Source organism: Sminthopsis crassicaudata, chromosome 1 (genome assembly GCF_048593235.1).
Source record: "Sminthopsis crassicaudata isolate SCR6 chromosome 1, ASM4859323v1, whole genome shotgun sequence".
Taxonomy (NCBI): Eukaryota; Metazoa; Chordata; class Mammalia; order Dasyuromorphia; family Dasyuridae; genus Sminthopsis; species Sminthopsis crassicaudata.
In genome coordinates this window covers 498,315,137-498,332,805 of record NC_133617.1, presented here as the reverse complement: position 1 = coordinate 498,332,805, position 17,669 = coordinate 498,315,137, and the positions used below count along the sequence as shown (strand labels likewise).

At 34.2% G+C, this 17,669-nt stretch overlaps 1 protein-coding gene across 4 annotated transcripts in view; it reads left to right on the top strand.

Moving 5' to 3' along the window:
* Positions 1-17,669, top strand: part of SPIN1 (spindlin 1) — a 211,735-nt gene that overhangs the window by 78,711 nt on the left and 115,355 nt on the right. The gene's annotated exons all lie outside the window — the stretch shown is intronic.

The window sequence follows — 17,669 nt, the reverse complement described above, 5'->3', positions numbered from 1 at the left end:
AAACTCTTACTTAGGGCAAAGGGGTAATAGGAAAAGGGAAATCTGCTTTTGTACTAATGTAAGTAATTTCAGACCTCAGCCTGAAAGTTCATATATGATGGATAAAGCATCCTTAACTCAGTTTGAAATTGCACCTTATAGACAGATTTAGGAATAATCAGGTGGGTTCTTATTCAAAGGAACACAACTGGGAAACTGAGTCAGAAAGATCTTGTCTTAAGCAGAGGCCAAGATTGTCCTTCCAATTCTTGAGCAGATACTAACCTCCACCTGTAACAATTCAGAATCACATTCCTCTTGAGTGGCTCGTGGCATATAACTTTCAGATGGTGAAGATTATTGGCTTGATGATCTATCAGACAATAATTTCTGAGTTAAAAACTCCAAGTAATATCAGCTACAGTGCCAACATATTTTATTTCAAACAACAAATTTCATTAATCAAAACTTCAGGTATTTAGCTCTCAAGAATCACCTATCCTTACCCTTTGATCTCGCAGTGTTACTAAAGAAGGGAAAGGGACCTGTATGTGCCAAAATGTTTGTGGCAATCCTTTTTGTAGTGGCTAGAAAATGGAAATTGAATGGATGCCCATCAATTGGAGAATGGTTGGGTAAATTTTGGTATATGAATGTTATAGAATGTTATTGTTCTGTGAGAAATGACCAGCAGGATGAATACAAAGAGGCTTGGAGAGACATACATGAACTGATAGTAAGTGAAATGAGCAGAACCAGGAGATCATTATACATTTCAACAACAATATTGTATAAGCACGTATTCTGATGGAAGTGGATATCTTCGACAAAGAGAAGATCCAATTCAATTCCAATTGATCAGTGATGGACAGAATCAGCTACACCCAGAGAAGGAACACTGGGAAATGAATGTGGACTACGTGCATTTTTGTTTTTCTTCCCAGGTTATTTTTACCTTCTGAATCCAATTTTTCTTGTGCAACAAAAGAACTGTCTGGGTCTGCACACATATATTGTATCTAATAGTTTAACATGTATGGTAATGCCTGCCATCTAGGGGAGGGGGTGGAGGGAGAAAAGGGAAAAGTTGGAACAGAAGTGAGTACAAGGGACAGTGTTGTAAAAATTACCCATGCATATGTTATGTCAATAAAAAGCTATTTAAAAAAAAAAATCACATATCCTAAGTAAGTATTGACTATACCTATTTACATTATTAACAGTAAGAGATTCATCCTAGAAAATTCACAGCTTATCTTCATAACTAAGTAGATGGGTTTTAAATTCAACATTACACAAATCATTTTACTTTAAGATGCTCAATAATCAATCTACATCAAAATATATTCAAATATTAACCATGTTCAAAGGGACAAAGATATAGACCAGTGTTCTCAGAATCTGAAATGGGAACAGCTTTAAAATGACTCACTACAACCAACTAAAAGTCATATGGAATATAGAATATCCTAATTTCACATTAAAGAACTCTATCAGAATTAACATGAATAACTTCTTCATCCTAAAAATTGTTAATTCAACTTCCTCCATCAAGGAGTCCCTATAAACTTTTATAACATGTACAATACCAATATTGTTAAAATTCCACAAACATTCCCAACTCCCAACAAAACATTCCTAATTGCAAAGCCAATTTTAGAGATTATAAATTGTCCTTAACAGTCCATTCTTGAGATTCTTCCACAGGTCTTTTGAGCCTGGTTTTCTCAGCTTCCAGACTTCAGTCTCAGTCACCTGTAAAGTCTGATAAGGTCCTTCCCACTCTGTTTCTTCCAGGACTTAGTAAGCACTCACTCTCCTGGAACTGCAGACTTCAAAGTTATTGTCTAGGTCAGCAATCCTTATTTCCTAAGGGCTAAAATGAAATCAGGATGCTGCCAGCATATAATTCCTTAAAAACTTATCCTTTGTTTCAAAAAAGTCTCTTTTCCCTTTTTCTTCCCAAGTAAAAGTAAACTAAACAGCATCTTCTATGAGGAAAGTCCCAGATCACTTCTGGGGACAGTTCTAATTCTTTACAAAGCGATAGGTAAATATTTGGTCTAAAGCAATTTAGTCTCTAACATCAATTTAGTAATCTGTTTCTTAAGAATCTGATTCATTCTTTCCAGTTTCCCTGATGAGGGCAGATGATCAGATGTAGGAAACTGCCACTCAAGTTGCAATCTTTCCTCATTATTTCTTATAAAACCATTGAAGTAAAATATGTTACTTTAACAGCATCAATAATCTCTACTAATCCATACTTGGGAATGATTTGTTATTCCACTAACCCCCCTTAAAGCAGCAAAGCCCAGGGGAAAGTTTCCACCTATCCCCTATATCGAGTTTTCCCACTGTGGTCATTTTATTAAAATCTAATCTAAACATTTTGGAGACTCCCTCCCTCCAGAGAGATACCTCCTAAATGCCATCTTATTTATCTTTAGACGTATTACACACCTTTCAGATACAATTTGTTCTACAACTACACACATGACTATGCACCATATTTTCTTACTTTTACTTCTCTGTTAAAGGGAAAAAGCAAGACAACTCTTAATATTCTAAATAGATTTGGACCAAATTTCACAACATTTATACCACATATGCAGTTGGATTGACAAAATGTTAAAGCATAGCTCATACAATTTTTACAAATTACCTAATTTAGCAAGAAACATAATGGCTTAAGTTTATTTTATCTAATTAGGGGATAAAAGCATGTGATCTCTTTAGGTAAGTTACCAGAGAATCAAAATTTTTAATTTAAAATCAAATCAAATGCAAGATTTAAATTTCTACTAGCAATACTTCAATATTAGTATACACATATTTCTAAAATCTTATATCAGAATAAACAAGAATTTTAATATGCACTAGTTAATAGTATTTATCTTATATAATTTCAGAATCAGAATTCCAATTTAAACACACACAGCTCCAAAATTTAAAGTGGCAGAAAACTGCTCTTTCAAGTCCATCCACAGAACTTTAAGAAATTGACCAACTTTAGGACCCTGGGGAAGAGGGTTGGAAGAATTTAGACCTAGGTATCTGGTTGCAAGTCTATGGCCCAGTGACTAGCCTACCCTCTATAACTGAAAAGGGGGAGTATGTCAAAGATGTTGGGATACCAGTACAAACTCCAGAAGAATTCAGGCCATCAGCTTAAATTTGGACCCAGGACAGATTCCATAAACTTAAGAAACTTGGAAAACCCCAGAGAGGATTGTTTTTTCCTTAACCCTCAAATTTTGGTCCTCAGAAGGCTTTTTAGTCATGTATTTTAGGCCTCCTTAAAAATACAATAGATTAACGCAAGTTAGTTAATAGAAAGCAAGTACCAAGCAACTTAATGATTGGTCCCATAATCCCCAGAATCTGCTAAAAAAATTTTTTTAGCAATTCTATTACTTTATTTCTTTGGCCCCAAATTGGCCAATTCTAGGTCCACAGAAGGGTCAGTTTTTTTTTTTTTTCTTTTTTGTTGTGACAGTTATAAACTTTCCCCATCTCAGAACTACTCATTCCTCTCTCTAGTTAAAAGCTATTTGCATATAATTCCAATTACATACAAAACAAGCACTTTTTAAAATCTCAAATAGCCAGATCTTTTCTTTTGTAATTAGACTGACTGGGAGAAACACAGAAAACAAACACAGGCTCACACATACACAAATGCAAACTGCCTTTCTAAGTAAATCTAGCTCCCATTCTTGGCCTCAACTTGCAGTAAAAGTATGGAGAGGGCTTCTGGAGCTGAAATCCTAAGAGTCAGCAGTATATCAAAGACTCTTTTGAATTTAGACCCAACCCTCGCGATATGGACAGGTTCTCCTAGAGTGGACATCTGCCCAAACAAAACTTAACAGCATTTCCCTCTACATTTTGGTACTTCATCCCAACTCTTCTTAAAGAGCTATCTTCCTAGGACACTAGATAGGAACCAAATAGATTGTTCCTTTCCAAGGTTCATGGTTTCTTGTCCTGTATAATGGAGGACTTATCCAATCTTGCCAAATGAAAATAGGAGAATCCTTACAAACCCAAACAGTTTAGAATTTTCCCACCAACAAAGGGAAATAGGAGGCTTTTATAGACTTTAACCCACTAAATTCTCCCAATCCCAATCCCAGTCACCTAGGTGGCTCACTAGTTCTTAGCATAGGAAAAGTACGGAGGACTCATCCAATCTTCACAGTTTCTTATCCTCTTTTCTGTCTCCCCCACCTCTTACCCACTAATTCTTGTCCTTACCCAGGTTGTGTACTACTTAACTGATTTCAAAGTTTTCTCAGCTGGCTTATTTCCTGGGCCAAATTACTCCTCTATCTTTGCTAGTCTACTTCCATTTTTGCTTTCTCTGAGTGTCTCTCTTCAGGAATTTACCCTCTACCCTAAGCTGAGTCATGGGAGAACTCTCTAGATGGCACCTGCTTAAAGATTCAGTATGGGAGAAACCCTTCACGAATAGAAAATATCCCAGAATGAGCCCCCAAACCGTATGGGACAACGAACAGAAATTAAAATCAGAGAGTCAGAGTAAGAAGAAGCAAAAAATCTCAGGAGAAAGGGCATCTGCTAACCAACAGGCTGTCAGTTAAAGGAGTGCCAAGTACAAACTGCAAAACACCACCTTTTCTCACATTGTTTGAGGGAATCCAGGCTTATACTCTAAACACAAAAATCTATTCTAGAAACCAAAGAATAAATTGCCTTTAAAAGAAGTACCTAAATGCTATTTAATAGGTGATGGGAAACAGTAGGGGAATGTTTATTCAAACACCTGCAGCTTTTTAGCTATAGATTAACTTGTTATTGCAAAGTTTCAAATCATAATTAGGGCATAGGTTGAAGCTCCATCCTTATAAGAGAATCTTCACTCAGTTTATCCTATACACTTCAGTTCTTACTGTTCAGTTCACTCAGTTCATCCCATACAGTTCAGTAATAGTAGCCAGGATCATTTATTACATTGGAAGAGATACCTAGTAGCTCCCAACCTTCTGAAACTTAGACCTCCCAGAGTAGAAATATCCACTTCAGAAAAAAGAAATGCCAAGCAGAAGCTGCCGCCAATGGTCCACAGCAACACTGTGTACTAGTGGTCTCACAAGATTAGTACCAGAAAAGCTGGAGTTTTGGGAAGTTGCATTTATCTTTCTCCCCCACCCCCATTATGGAAAGTCTCTAAGAGAATTGGATGACACCAATTCCAAAGAGAAGAAGGAAAATAAGAGTGTTAGTTGTTTCTCCATAATGTCTACTGAATGAGTGACACTTCCTAACTTGGTGGTGAATTCCCTTGACTTATCCCCCTCCTCCTGATGGCCTTAAAATGACCACAGAACTGCTTCATCATTCAAAAGTACTGAGTCCTCAAAACTAAGCCCCACATGTGAGAAACCAGAAGCTGCCTATCACTTAAAAACTCTTGGGACAGTGTCTTATACTAACAACTTTAAATATTTTCTATAGAAGGTTGTTACTTTTATATCTTCAGGAAATCTTCCCTGAATAACACTGATGATCTCTAATGTCTTTCTGCTTTGCAGTCTATCAGCAATTGTGGGTTTGGTGTGTATTGTATAATTTTGATACAATTATTAAATTTTTTTGGTTCAATACAACACGCATTTATTAAGTGATCGATATTTGTAAGGCACTCTTCCCATATTTACAGCAAGTAGGCTAATAAATCTGATAAAGTAAGGGAACTATTAAATATATAGATCTATCAGAAGGTAGATATTTTCTTACCTATACAACAGGCACACCTCCCTGTGTAAAGGCAAATTTCTATTTTTATCCTACATTTTTCCATCTTGCCTAACTGCTGCCAGGTATGAGAAACTAGGTAATATTTAGTCTTTCTACTAATAAGTGAGTAATTCATGTATTGTGTTAGGGGGGAAAATGCTACATTATCACCAATTACATTGATAAGAATTTTTTTTACTATTTATATGCTAGTGAATTCATTGTCTATAATTGAATAATATTGATGCGTTTAGTGATAGTGCAGACAGTTGTGAGAATTGAGGTGGGAATCCACTCCACCCAGGTCCAGTATGAAAGAATTTAGGAACCCAAAAAATATGAATGGCAAGAGTAAAGTTTATTAGCACTGAGAAGCCAGCTTTGCTAGGAAGACAGATTCCTGGCAGAGGAATAACAAAACATTATCACTGAGAAGAGGGGCTCTTCACAGCAGGCAGGAGTCCTGGTAGGCAACTTTGCCAAGAAGAAAGCTTTGTTGGCAAAGCAAAATCCTACTTTGGACTTCTGCAAAGATTTGGAATTCAAAATGGTCATTTTATTGGTAGTCTATGCGTAGGGCTTCCATTGAATGAGATTCCTTCAATTTTGTCACTGCCCCCAGGCCTAGATTTCAAGTTGAACAAGACCACTTAAGTTAGAGCTATTGGGAGTGGTCCTGGGCTAATTGATTCAATAGAAATATTAGTTCCAGATCTCCAGCTGAATGAGACCACTTAAGTTCAAGCTATTGGGAGTAGTCCTGGGCTAATCTTAATGAAACCACTTAAGTGAGTTTCAGAGCTCACCCCCATAGCTTCCCTCCAAAAGTCAGGGAGCACAGTTTCAAGGTTCACCCTGTCAATATCATCAGGATAGACTTAAAAATAATAAAATAGAAATTGCTACACACAAAAAAAAATTAATTTGTAAACTAGAACCAACATGGGATAAAAGGATATTGTTTTCTATACTAAATGAAAGGCAAAAATTAGTTATAATAAAATAATTTATTTTAGATGGAGATAGAATTTTTTTTTAATTTTTATTTTATAATTATAACATTTTTTTGACAGTACATATGCATGGGTAATTTTTTACAACATTATCCCTTGCACTTACTTATATTCAAATTTTTTCCCTTCCTCCCCCAACCCCCTCCCCCAGATGGCAAGCAGTCTTATATATGTTAAATATATTACAGTATATTCTAGATACAATATATGTGTGTGGAACCGAATTTTTTGTTGCACAGGAAGAATTGGATTCAGAAAGTAAAAATAACAGTTTACATTCATTTCCCAGTGTTCCTTTTCTGGATGTAGCTGGTTCTGTCCAGCATTAATCAATTGGAATTGGATTAGCTCTTCTCTATGTTGAAGAAATCCACTTCCATCAGCATACATCCTCATACAGTATCATTGTTGAAGTGTATAATGATCTTCTGGTTCTGCTCGTTTCACTCGGCATCAGTTGATGTAAGTCTCTCCAAGCCTCTCTGTATTTCTCCTGTTGGTCATTTCTTATAGAACAATAATATTCCATAACATTCATATACCATAATTTACCCAACCATTCTCCAATTGATGGACATCCATTCATCTTCCAGCTTCTAGCCACTATGAAAAGGGCTGCCACAAACATTTTGGCACATACAGGACCCTTTTCCTTCTTTAGTAGTTCCTTGGGGTATAAGCCCAGTAGTAGTATGGCTGGGTCAAAGGGTATGCACATTTTGATAACTTTTTGGGCATAATTCCAGATTGCTCTCCAGAATGGTTGGATTCTTTCACAACTCCACCAACAATGCATCAGTATCCCAGTTTTCCCACAGCCCCTCCAACATTCATCGTTATTTGTTCCTGTCATCTTAGCCAATCTGACAGGTGTGTAATGATACCTTAGAGTTGTCTTAATTTGCATTTCTCTGATCAATAGTGATTTGGAACACTCTTTCATATGAGTGGAAATAGTTTTAATTTCATCATCTGAAAATTGTCTGTTCATATCCTTTGACCATTTATCAATTGGAGAATGGCTTGATTTCTTATAAATTAAAGTCAATTCTCTGTATATTTTGGAGATGAGGCCTTTATCAGAATCTTTAACTGTAAAAATGTTTTTCCCAATTTGTTACTTCCCTTCTAATCTTGTTTGCATTAGTTTTGTTTGTGCAGAAACTTTTTAATTTGGTGTAATCAAAATGTTCTATTTTGTGATTAATAATGGTCTCTAGTTCTCCCTTGGACACAAACTCCTTCCTCCTCCACAAGTCTGAGAGATAAACCATCCCATGTTCCTCCAATTTATTTATGATTTCGTTCTTTATGCCTAAATCTTGGACCCATTTTGATCTAATCTTAGTATGTGGTCTTAAATGTGGGTCCATGCCTAGTTTCTGCCATACTAATTTCCAGTTTTCCCAGCAGTTTTTGTCAAATAATGAATTCTTATCCCAAAATTTGGGATCTTTGGGTTTGTCAAAGATTAGATTGCTATTTTTATTCACTATCTTGCCCTGTGAACCTAACCTATGCCACTGATCAACTAGTCTATTTCTTAGCCAATACCAAATGGTTTTGGTGACTGTTGCTTTATAATATAGCTTTAAATCAGGTACACTTAGACCACCTTCCTCTGACTTTTTTTTCATTAGTGATGGAGATAGAATTTAGAATAACTCTTATCTGCTATGCTGCCAGTGTTCTATGTAAAGATATATTCTATTTGGTATAATTCAGGTACTTAAAAACATGGCTGACAATATAAAATGTGTTTTTAAGATTCTATCTGCATTTTCTACAAAAAACCTCAAATTTCGACAAATTTAGGCAGTCTTACAATTATTTAATTTTGAGATAACTTTTCAAACTTTTCTGCCTCCACACAACATTAATTTCTTATTCAAATATCTCTTTAAAAACATGTGATTATTTAATATTCTTTTTGACTGTTTTCATTGGAGTTATTTTATTGTCCTGACAGTAAACTAAATATTGAAAAGGAGGAAGTTGTTTTCTTTTCTTTTTCTTTTTTTTTTTTTAATAGTTTTTTTATTTACAAAACACATGCATGGGTAGATTTACATCATTGACCCTTGCAAAACCTTCTATTCCAACTTTTCCCTTCCTTCCCTCCACCCCTTCCCCTAGAAGGCAGGTAGTCCAATACATGTTAAATATGTTAAAGTATATGTTAGATAAAGTATATGTTAAATACAATATATGTATACATATTTATATAGTTATCTTGCTTTTCAAGTAAGATCCCATCTAGAAAGATTTACCATATCATCTGCAAAGACTGATAATTTGGTTTCCTCATTACTATTCTAATTCCTTTTAATCTCTTTTTCTTTTCTTATTGTCAAAGCTAACATTTCTAATACAATATTGAATAGTGATAGTGGACAACCTTGTTTCATCCCTAATCTTATTGGGAATGATTCTAGTTTGTCCCCATTACATATGATGCTTGCTAATGGTTTTAAATAGATACTATTAATTATTTTTAAGGAAAAGTCAATTTATCCCTGTATTCTCTAGTGTTTCTAATAGAAATAGGTATTGGGTTTTGTCAAATGCTTTTTATGCATCTATTGAGATAATCATATGATTTTTACTAGTTGGTTATTGATACAGTCAATTATGGTAATAGTTTCCCTAATATTGAACCAGCCCTGCTTTCCTGGTATAAATCCTACTCAGTCAGGGTGTATTATCCTGAGGATGACTTATTGTAATCTCTTTGCTAATATTTTAATTTTATTTATTTATTTATTTATTTATTTTTACCGATATTCATTAGAGAAATTGGTCTATAATTTTCTTTCTCTGTTTTGACCCTATCTGGTTTTGGTATTAGCACTATATTCGTGTCATAAAAGGAATTTGGTAGGACTTCTTCTTTCCCTATTTTTTTCAAATAGTTTGCCTAGTATTGGAATTAATTGTTCTTTAAATGTTTAGTAGAATTTACATGTAAATCCATCTTGCCTTGGAGATTTTTTCTTAAGAGAGTTGATTAATAGCTTGTTCTATTTCTTTTTCTAAAATTGGACTATTTAAGTAATTTATTTCCTCTTCTGTTAATATAGGCAATCCATATTTTTGTAAATATTCCTCTATTTCACTTAGATTATCAGATTTATTGACATATACTTAGGCAAAATAACTCTAAATTATTGATCTAATTTCCTCTTTATTGGTGGAAGGTTCTCCCTTTTCATTTTTGATACTAAGAATTTGTCTTTTTTCCCTTTTCTAATCAAATTAGCTAAAGGTTTATGTATTTTATTGTTTTTTTTTTTTCATAAAACCAACTCTTAGTTTTATTAATTCAATAGTTTTTTTACTTCAAATTTTATTAATTTCCCCTTTTATTTTCAGAATTTCAAATTTAGTATTTAATTGAGGGTTTTTAATTTGTTTGTTTTCTAGCTTTTTTTAGTTGCAAGCCCAATTCATTGTTCTTCTCTTTCCCTATTTTATGCAAGTAAGCATATAAAAATATAAAACTTCACTTCAGAACTGCTTTGGCTGCATCCCATAAATTTTGGTATGTTGTCTCATCATTGTTATTCTCTTGGATGAAATTAATGTGTCTATGATTTGTTGTTTTATTCTCTCATTATTTAGGATTAGATTTTTTTTTCCAGTTAATTTTTGGTCTATTTTCCCTTTGGCCTTTTATTGAATGTTATTTTTATTGCATCCTGATCTGAAAAAATTCAGTTACTATTTCTGCCTTTCTGCATTTGATTTTGAAATTTTTATGCCCTAATACATGGTCAGTTTTTGTATAGATTCCATGTACTGCTGAGAAAAAAATATATAATTTTTTCTGTCTCCATTCAATTTTCTCCAAAGGTTTATCAAACCTAACTTTTCTAGAATTCTAATAACCTCCTTAATTTCTTTCTTATTTATTTTGTGGTTTGATTTATCTAGATTTGAGAGAGCAAGGTTGAGATCTCCCACTAATACAGTTTTGCTGTCTTAATTCTTGAAATTCTCTTAACTAATGTTCTAGGAACTGGAATGCTATATCACTTGGTATATATATGTTTAGTACTGTTATTACTTCATTATCTATGGTATTTTTTAATAGGATGTAGCTTCCTTCTTTATCTCTTATAATTAGGTCCATTTTTGCTTTTGCTTGATCTAAGATCAGGATTGCTAACCCTGCTCTTTGTGCTTCAGCTGAAGCATAACAGATTCTGCTCCAGTCTTTTATTTTTACTTTGACAATATGACTCTACATTAAATGTGTTTCTTATAAAGAACAAATTGTAGGATTATAGTTTCTAATCCAATCTGCTACCCACTTCCTTTTTATTGGAGAGTTCATCCCATTCACATTCACAGTGAAATTATTAACTGTATTTTCTGCTATCTTGTTTTCCCCCAGTTATACCTTTCTCTTTCCTTTGCCCCCACTCAAGTATTTTGCTTCTGATCATCCCCTTCCTCAAACTGCCTTCCCTTTTTGCAGCCCTTCCCCCTTTCTTATCCCTTTCCCAGTCTACTTTTGTTCTCTCTTCTATCAGCCTTTCCCTTCCTTTCCCCTTTTCCTTCCTACTTCCCTATAGAGTGAAACAAGCTTCTCTGTGAAGCAAAATGTGTCTGATATTCTCTCTTTGAGCTATATTCTGATGAAAGTAAGAGTTACACAATGCTCATTCCCCTCCCTTTGCCCTCAATTGTAATAGGTCTTTTTTGCCTCTAATTTCTTTTCTATTTACCCTCATTTTAAGTCCATCTTCCTCTTTTTCCAGTAGAATCACTTTTCTTCCTTTAGTTTCTTTTTTATATTATTACAATAAAATCAAATTATACCTGCACTCTTTATACCCATAACAAAGTTACAGGTCTCAAGAGTTAAACATATCATCTTTTCACATAGGGATATAAGCTTTTTAACTTTAAAAAGAAAGTTATCTTTTTCTTTTCTCTTTTTTTTTTTCTTTTTCTTTTTATGTTTCTTTTGAGTTTTACATTTGGAGATCAGATTTTCTATTCAGCTCTTGTCTTTTCATGAGATATAAATGAAATCCTCCTGTTTCATTGAATGTTTATCTTTTTCCCTGAAAGATAATGCTCAGTTTTGGTGGATAGTTGATTCTTGGCTGCAGTCAAAGTTCCTTTGCCTTTCAGAATATCAGATTCCATGCTCTTTGATTTTTTAAAATGGAAGCTTCTAGAGATCCTGGGTAATTCTGATTGTAACTCTTCAATATTTGAATTATTTCCTTCTGGGTACTTTCAATATTTTCTCCTTAATTTGATAATTCTGAAATTTAGTTATAATGCTCCTTGGAGTTTTCATTTTGGGGTCTCTTTTAGGAGGCAAGTGGTGAATTCTTTCAATGGCTATTTTACCCTCTGGTTCTAGGACATTAGGGCAGTTTTCCTTGATGATTTTCTGAAAGATGTTGTCTAAGCATTTTTTTTTTCAATCATATTTTCAGGAAGTCCAATAATTCTTAGATTGTCTCTACTAGATCTATTTTTCCAAGTCGTTTTTTTTCAATGAGGTATTTCATATTTTCTTCCATTTTTTATTTTTTGGTTTTGTTTGATTCTTGAAGTCACATTGATTCATTCATTTCCATGTGTTCAATTCTAATCTTCAGTGAATTATTACCTTCAGTAAGCTTTTTTAACTTTTTTTTACACTTGGTGAACTGAACTTTTAAATGAAAAGTTTTTTGTTCATTGCATTTTTTTTCCATTTCACAAATTCTATTCTTTTTTATATCTATTTTGTAAGGGGTTATATGCTTTTTCTATTTCATCAAATGTATTTTGTAAGGAGTTGTCTTCAGATAATTTCTATTTTTCCTTTTCCAAACTCTCTTACCTTTTTATCCTTTCCACATTTTTCCCCTAACTCTCTTTTAAGATCATTTGTGAATTCTTCCAAGACAAGGGGACCAACTCATATCACTGTTTGGGGCTTCATTTGGAGATGATTTGCTTTTAGGATCCTTAGTGTTTGAGGTCTGTTCTTCTCTTTCTCCATAAAAGCTATCTATGGTCAGAGTTCTTTTTGCTTTTTTTTTTTTTTTTTCTCATTTCCTTTTAAAGGTTGATTTCTGCTCTTAAAGCAAGAGGTTACAGCCTCTTTAGATTGCCTTGGGACTGGTATTGCTAACTGATTTCTGGGGCTGGGTAAGTGTGACCAGGTCCTGCATTTTTCTGAGGTTCAGAGGCCCATTATTTGCCTTTCGTACTTGTTTTGGATGTCTCAGAGCTAATCTGCTGATCCACTGGCTTGTAACCAGGACAGAGCAGCCTGAGAGCCTCCCAGTAGATTCCCTGGTGTGAGATGCTGCAAAGCCCTGACTCTCTGTCTTAGGCTCCTTGAACTGCATCTGCACTTAACAACCTCTCTCCCTGTCCAATTGAAACAGACCTTTTCTGAAGTTCTTCCAAATTATCTTCTGGAAATTCATTATAGTCCAACTATTTGTGGGTTTTTTTCACTCCAAAATCACTTCAGAGGTTTGATTTGTTGTTGATTTTAGAGATACTAGGTGGAATTCAGATAAAGACTTGTTTACTCTTAGCCATCTTGGCCCCACCCCATTTAATTGACTTTTTAATAAAATAAATAATCTAGCTGATGAGGTTGAGGTTCAGCACTAGATGATGAGAATTGGCAATAGTTGATGAGGATAGATAGTAATTCACATGTGAAGAATTCACAATTACTTTTTCTAGCTTTATTTATGTGAAGAGGTTACAGATGAAATGAAATGATAAAATAAAATGAAAAGATAAAATAGACACCAGGAATAATAAATATGAAATAGATTTGGGAAAGCCTATAGTTAGTAAGGTAAGGGTTTTAACTATTAACAATGGAAATACAAGTTCCCCAATGGAACTCACAATTAACCAGGAAAAGGAATATGCCATGAAGTGGGAATATGCCATTGACTGGAAGGCTAAATCCATAGAAGATGTTTGTTAGCACCCTAAAAAAGTTAGTTAGCTATAACAAGGAGAAAGACACCATGAGGCAGAATGCTATGGTGAGCTAATCCAAAAGGAATTTAATAAAGATGGCATAGACTATCAACAAATTTATAGGGAAAATTTAACCTCAGGGATTTGTCATCTTAACTTTGCTTTTAAATTAGATACAGTAGGGTGTAGTTTCTTACCAAAAGGTGAAATTGTAAGGCTAAGCTGATTCCCATCAGTGCCCTTCCCTGCTTGTGTCCCGGAGTATTATAATCTTATCAGTACTTTAGGCTTCTTCTGCCAACTCCATCTAATTACCCAGAGCCTCATTATAGCTACAAGTGACAGTGGTAGTTACAGACCTGTAATCTCAGCTGTGGGAGTCTGAGGCTGTATCTCTGGACCACAGGAATTCTAAGAAAGGTCATTAGCATAACACTGAGCTGTGCTGATCTTGTGTTGATAAAATGAGTCTGGGAGAACTGGGATGGGATACTGGGGTGCCTAAGGAAAAATGAATTTGTTCAGTTTGGAAATGGAAAGGATAAATGACTATCATAAGTGATCTGGTAGGTAAATAGCCCTTTACTTTCAACCTGGGTAAGACAGAAAGATCCTGGTAAAAACAAATGAATGGACAAACAAATCAAATGAATAAATGAAGAATAAATGAATGACTCATAGCTGTAACATGACAGACTTTACATCTATATGTTATAGATGTAAATATGACATAACACTTGCAATTTACTCAATTTATTTTTGAATGAAAATACACACACACACACACACACACACACACACACACACACACACATGCACACCCCAGAGACAGGATCATTTTCACAACCTTTAAACTAGTGGTTCTCAAATTTTTTTGATCCCATCCTTATGAATAAAAGTTTCCCTCCAAATGCTTGTCTACTACTACTATCCACTTTCTCTTTTCCTGCTTTTGGTTTGCTGAATAGATACTAGAGAACAGAAATAATCTTACTAATTAATTCACCAACTTCAATTATACCCCTCAGTGGTTTTCTTTTTGACTGTCTCTCAACTTCTGCATAATAGCTATTCCACAGCATTCCATACTTCTTAACAACTTTAATTCTAACATTTCTATTTGTCACTTTTAGCAGATGATATTTCCTCCTTCCTACTTTATACAAGATTGAAGCTATTTAAAACAAATTACCTCACTCTCTAAAAAAAACAGAAAAGCAAATCAATAGGAAATACTAGAATAGAGAAATCAGAAACAATAAAGATCAGAAACAAAACTTTGACAAAACCTGAAAAAACTTGAAAGTAGACCAGTAGGAATTAAAAATAAGAAACCGTATCTTATATATAAAATAATTATAACACTTAATGTAACTCTTAATTGGTACAACCAGATTAGAAGTATGCTAAAATACTGAGTAAACTATCATCTTTTGACCCAGAGATTGCACTAGTACATATATATCCCAAGCATGTCAGTGATAGAAAGGCCCAACTTATACAAAAATTCTTTTAGTAACACTGTTTATAGTAGCAAAAAACTGGAAACAAAATAGATGTATGAATGGTACTTGTAGTACATGAACATAATGTATATGTTAACATACATTAATGTAAGTGCTGAATATAAATTATACAGCAAAGCATGAAAAGACTTGAATGAATTAATACAAAGTGAAAACCAGCAGACAAAGAAAAGCATATATATGATGACTGTACAATGTAAATAAAAGTGATAGTGACAACAACAAAAAATATGGTTTAAGTTTGGTCCAAAAGAAAAAATGAGAGAATACACCTGTTTCTATGTAAAATTATGAAAGTCAATTATAGTATTATTTTCTAATTATTTTTTGTATTTATAATTTTTTCTCTTATTATTTGTTCAAGGTATAGTTCTTTTGGTAGGGGAGGGAGTTTGAATGTATTTGGAAATGAAAATGGCATAGAAATAGAAAATGGCCTTAACAATTAAAATAAATGTTTAACAAGATGAATTTCTTTATCTTGCAAGTACTCCATCTCAAAAATTCTAAGTACCTTTTCTAATTCTCCTGTCTCTTTTATAAATTTTTATTCTATATTTAACATCCTCAAAATGAATATTTCCATATATAAAAAAGATGGTTAAAATGAAATAGAAAATCTACCTATATGTAGTTTGCTTTTAAGAAAAGTATGTGATAAATTCAACATGCTACTTTCAAAGCTGTTCTTATTCTCTGTGCCACTTTCTGAATTTCCTTTTGCTCTTTTTTTTCATTAAATTTTTCTCCAATGACTCTTTTCTTTTAAAAAAAAATTCTTGCCAGCACAATTGTTATCCCTCCCATTTTTTTCTGTTCCCCTGCACAACACTTGAAATAAAAATAAAATTTCTGTAACAAATGAACAGTTAAGCAAAACAAATCTTCACATTAGCCATGTCTGAACATGGGTATGTCATTTTGCATTTTTATTCTGTCATTTCTCTATGATAAATTGGTACCTCACTTCATTGTTAGTTCTCTAGTGTTATGGTTGATTACTATATATTTTTTTTGTCTTGTGTCTTTTCATCTTACACAAGCTAGAAATACAGAGGCTAGTTATATGTCTGATACCACTCTGTCACAAGAAATTTGGTATGTTTCATTTACAACTTAAGCCAATTATCCCTTCCTTAGGCTACCTCATAATTCTGATGCACTAATACCCTGTCTCCTTCTGAACCATAGGGTTCATATTAATACTAAAGTTACTGTGGACACTACAGCAGCATAGCCTATTGCAATTTAGAACTCCTAGAGTTCAAGAGATCCACCAGACTCAGCCTCTCAGCTCTCTCAACTAAGGTTATAGATATTTGTCATTATGTCTTAGTAGTCATTGCATTTGTAAGCCCTGTCCTAAAGTCCATTGATATGAAACTATATCCTTATTTGTGAAATTGGTGGCCTTGCCCTGAGTAAGGGACAAGGCAGAGTTGATGAGAGGTGAGGTTCTTGGCCAGTGAGGACTTAAAGGAAGTTTCATATTCTTCAAGCACCAGTTCCCTTCAAGAACTCTAAATTTGTCACTTCAGGAGCTCCTGGCTTTGAGAGGGAAGATAGGTGAAGTTGACCCCACTTTAGGTTGCTAAAGGAAAAAGACTGGAAAGATATGAAAGGATGCAGCAGAATCTATCAATTCATTATCTCCAGTTTGCTATACTAGAGACTAAGAGGAATTCCCCTCTTGGTGAGATCAAAAACCCTTGGTTGAATTACATTATCTTTCTCCTTCAATAATGGAGAGCTCCTTCAATTTGTATATTCTCCTATGTGTACCTCTTCTGTGATTTCTCTTTTGCTATGATTTGGATACACTCTTTGCTATTCACTATGTATGTTCATTGATATTTAGTGGGACAGAGGATAAGCCTTGCTTATAGAGCTTAGGTCCTCTTTATCCTCAGAAATGGCAAAACAATCAGAACTTATATTGAATTTATCATCTCCTGTAGACTAATCATATTTAATGCAGCAGATAGATATAAATTGACCTATTAGATGGCTCTGTGAATAGAACTCTGAGCCTGGAGTCAGGATTATGTGCATTCAAATTTGGCCTCAGACAATTAGGTGTGTGACTGGGCAAGTGATTTTAGTTCTGTTTGCTTCAATCCACTGGAAAAGGAAATGGTAAGCCATTTCAGTATCCTTGTCCATGGTTCCACAGTATGGTCCTCAGGTTATGAAAAGTCAGACACTACTAAATAGCACAATAGATAGAATTCTAGCCTGGTTTCCCTACTTGCTGAGGAGAGCAGCATGGCATCTGGTGCCAAACTTATGCTTCTTGGCAAGAATGAACATTTCTCTTGGAAAAAGATATGAGAAGAAGATAGTAAAGCTTGTAATTTTGCCTTTCAAGCTATGTAACAACAGTCTTCTTGCTACACATGCCTCATTACACATGTGGGGCCTACTCTTA